The sequence below is a fragment of the Belonocnema kinseyi genome, chromosome 6 (assembly GCF_010883055.1).
Source record: "Belonocnema kinseyi isolate 2016_QV_RU_SX_M_011 chromosome 6, B_treatae_v1, whole genome shotgun sequence".
NCBI lineage: Eukaryota > Metazoa > Arthropoda > Insecta > Hymenoptera > Cynipidae > Belonocnema > Belonocnema kinseyi.
Window position 1 is genome coordinate 43,561,715 of NC_046662.1, and position 4,653 is coordinate 43,566,367.

The following is a 4,653-nucleotide window of genomic DNA, read 5'->3' on the forward strand; positions in this document are numbered from 1 at the left end:
TTCGGAATTTTAATTCGATAATTTTATAATCGTTCGGAAATATTATTATATTCAGTAATTTTTCAATTCGGTAATATTAGAAATGGTTCGGGAATTTTATAATTCAAGAATTTTCCAATTCAGGAATTTTCCTATTCAGGAGTTTGGAATTTTTTTGGCCTCCCATAATAAAATTCTCGAAAATATAAATTTTCCATTTAAAAAATTCAATTCCTGAATTTTAATCCTCAGCAAAATTTTATCTATTTATTAAAATACAGTAGTAATAAAATCCCGGAAATTATAAAATTATCGAATTAAAAAAATCCCAAATTGGAAAATTCTCGAATAAGAAATCCCTGGAATTTACACAGTTGAAATTGTTTTCAATAAATATGATATATTTATTGAAATTACAATGAACAAATATTTGTATGAAAAAATTATTTTCAATGTTCAAAGTTTCTGCAATTATTGTTTGAATCTAAACTAACCATAAATGAAAAATACATAGTTCTGGATGAAAATTAAAAAATATATATTTTAAATTCAAACAATAATTTTATAATTGTATTTTGGATAAAATTATTCTATCATTGTATTTTTAATAAATAAAATAATATATATTTATAAAAAAATGTTGAATCGTTTGAATTCGGGAATTTTCTAGTTAGGATGTTTCTTGATTCAGCAATTTTCTGTCGAGAATTTTATTATTCGGGAATTTTCCAATTTGGGAATTTTGTTATTCAGGAATTTCATTATCTGGGAGTTTCATAATTCACGAATTTTACAGAGCAGCATACTTTAAAATTCGTAAATTAAAAAAATTTCGAATAATAAGATTCCCGATTTGGAGAATTACGGAATAAAAAAAATTTCGGAACAATATAATTTTAGGATTAGAAAATTCGTGAATAAAATAATTTCCGATTGATAAACTTCCCGGGTTGGAAAATTTCCAAATGAAAAAGTTTTCGAATAATGAAATTACTGAATGAGAAAGTTATACAATCTGTAGATATTTGAAAATTTTGAACAAAAAATTTAGAAGCTTTTTAAGATTATTGAAAGGTTTAACACAACAAAAAATCTTGTCTTAAGTTTTCTAGGAAAATTTAATTATTTTAAGAGTTTATTTAAAAAAATTAAAAATAATCCATTAGTTTCCCTAAATAGTCAAAAAGCGTCAATAGTTTTTAATTTTGCATAATTAGTTCAAAAGGCCTAGAAAAATTAAAATAATTTAAAAAGTTATTTAGAAGTTTGTAATTAATTAATTAATTTTTTAAACTGAAAACATAAACATTCCATTTTTTGTTAGAAATTCATATTCGCTTTTTTAAAAGTCAACTGTATTGTAGAAAATTAACGTTTTTAGTTGGAAACTCATTTAACTTTTGGTTGAACATTAATTTATTCGGTTGAAAATTGAACATGGAAGAGAAATATATATCGGTCATGAAAAATAAAAAATTATTCTTTAAATAAGCAGCCTTAAATTCAATTATGTCATGGGCAGGAGAAAATAGAGGCTAAAAGGGGCCATAGTTATTTAAAACTATTTATTTAACATTCTGGTTTTCGTATATATTTTGTATAATATAATAGTTTAAATCACATGATTTACAGTTTATACATTTAGTAGATAGAAGACGCAGACATAAATTGAGGGAAGCAGAATAGAGTTCAAAATAATTTTTTGTATCCTAACAAAAATAGCTATATATAAATAAATTTTTTTTTAGGCACGAAAAAAATTGCCCTCAACCCAGATTTGAACTCGGTATACCAGTATCCACGACTGGAGCCTCTTTGCCTAATTCGTCAACGCACCACTCATGTAGAGTGGCGTTCCAGGTTCAAATCCGGGGCGGGGCAGATTTTTTTAGTACTGCAAAAAAGATTCATCCGAAGTAATCGTTCCAACATCGAAATTTGCATAATTTAAAAATGTCAAATCTCGGAAGTTAACAATGTTAACGTCTTTAAATGTTCATAAAATCTTCCACAAAATAATAACACTTTAGAAGAGTCGAAAATTTATGAAAAAATAATAAAGTTAGAAATTCGCTAAAATTCCTAAATAATTGTTCATACATTACAATTATCAGCAGCCTTTACAATATGAGTTGCCAGGAGTACCGAAGCAATCAGAATAATTTTTTTTTATCGTTTGTTACGATAGAAATTGAAATTAGGATTTACGGCTAATGTGAGATTATTACACTGATAATATATAAGACTTCTACAGTATTTTTTGTTTCATTATACTCCTTGTCGGTTTTCATTTATTTCTCTAAAATAAAACTGAAATAAGAAATGAAAAAGAATATGATCAATATTTCGAATTTGTTATAGCCTGCTTTATAAGAGCTTCATCTAATATTCGTATTTCTTATCATAATCTTGAAAGGATCCGAAGCATCAAAACAAAAAAGTTACAGTTTTTAGGGTATCGCCCATCCGTCAGACTTTTTTTCAAGGTGGGGAAATGACGGGACGTAAGTGGTATGAGGGCAGTGGAAGTGATGGGGAAATAAAGGGAAATGTTGGGAGTAGGGAAAGTGAGGGAAAATTAAGGTAGGGGAGATTAGGGGCGTGGAATTAGGGGAAATTAGTGGATGGGGCAGGTGAAATAAGGAAAAATGAGAAAGGGAAATTCAAGGTAAAATAAGGGCAGGGGGTAGGGGAAATTATGGGTAGGAAGTGAGGAGAAATTTGGATTGGGGGAGTGAAGGGAAGTGGGTGATGGGAAAATAGAGGAATGGAGGAAGCGGCATAAGGGAAAGTAGGTGGAGGGAACGGAGGTGAAATTGTGGGAGATGTATGGGAATTAAGAGGTGGAAAATTAGGAGACATTAGAGAGATGGAATTTGGGAAAATGGAGAAAAGGCTGTAGTGTAAGTGAGGGGAGGAGAACTAGGAGAAGTGAGGAATGAGGCACTGGGTACGTGAGGGGAGAGGAACTAGGGCTGTGTTGAAAATGGGGCGATCGTCAATTCACCGACGACTACCTGGGACCTCCTCCCTCTCTACTGCACTTGTGGGCGATGAATTCCCCTACTGCACTGCTGACTGGAAGCATGTTCGCTATATATTTGTCGCCGAAATGCTAGTATTTTAATTAAATTAAATTTATGTAAAAACTAATTATTAATTATATTTGTAACTTAATTTAAAATTAATAATAATTAATTAATCGCATTTTCAACAAAATAGTTAAATTTTTAATAATGATGAGAATTTTTAACCAAATTACAAAAATACCTCCATTATTAGGATTCTTTTTCAAAAGTTTTAGAAATTACTGTTTCATAAACTATACTATTATATATATTTTATGCTTTTTTATTAATCACATTTATTATATTTTTGTATTATTTGAGATTATTTATAATTTCTCTGATTTATAAAAATAATAACTTTCATTCAATACAAATAATAAATTTAATTTAATTTGAGTGAGAACTGTATAAATAAAATCAGTTGGCTTGTTTGAACGTTATTGCTTCTTTGTTAAAAAATTGGTTGTCCCTGAAAAGGGCAATTTAATTTTAGTGAGAGCTGTAAAGTGGTCTAATCGTGAATGTGAAGAATTGCATGAGTGAACTTTAAAAAAACTTATTCAATCTGTCTTCCGGCGAACTCATGGTTCTTTTTCAAATCAAAGTTTTGACATTTTTGAGGCATTGTTCGTAGCGAATACATCGTTTTATTAGTTAAAAATTCAACAATTGAAAATTCGATAGTTGTCGTTAAAAATTCATCTGTTTGGTCAAACATTGATTTTTTTAACTTAAGATTTAATTGTTTACGTTTTGGTTGACAATTTATCTTTTTTAGTAAAATGTAATTTTTTGTTTGAAAATTCAACCATTTCAGTTAAAGATTCATTGTTTTAGTTAAAAACTCTTATTTTTGATTTAAAAATAATTTTTTTAACGAAAAATGTCACTATAATATTTTTAGTTGAAAATTATTATTTTTTTAGCTAAAAATTTAACTGCTTTTTCGTTTGAAACGCATGTATTTTGTTTAAAATTTTTATTTTTTGGTAGAAAATTAATTTCTCTGTTTTAAAATTAACCTTTTGTTTGAAATTTTTCATTTTGGTTGAAAATTCAAGTGTTCCAGTTAATAGTCATCGTTTTAGTTAAAAATAAATTTTTTTGGTGTAAAATTTAACTATTCCAATTGAAATTTTCATCATTTTACTGGAAACTTCATCAGTTTGGTTATAAATTGAACTATTCTGTTGAAAATACATTTTTTCTTTGAAAATTAATTGTTTAAACTAAGAGTTTAATTGACCGGGAATTTTGAAAAACTTGACAGAGGAACACCGAGAAATGACCCGGAATTTGACCAGTAAGTTTTTAAACTTTTTATACAAAATCGTAACAATGGAGGTAATCTAGTAACTTGGTTAAAAATGTCCATTCTTATTCAAAATTCAACTAATTTGGTTGAAAATTCAATTCATTTTTGTCAAAAATAACCTTTTTAAATTAAAAATTCACACATTTCTTTTTTAGTTCATTGTGCGCCTGTACTTTTGTACTTGGAAAATGATACTTTATTTGAAATTCTATCATTCAAGTGAAATTTGACGTCACAAGAGAAAACAAGTAATTTATTCATTTTAAATAAGCCCGCGGTAAACGATACATG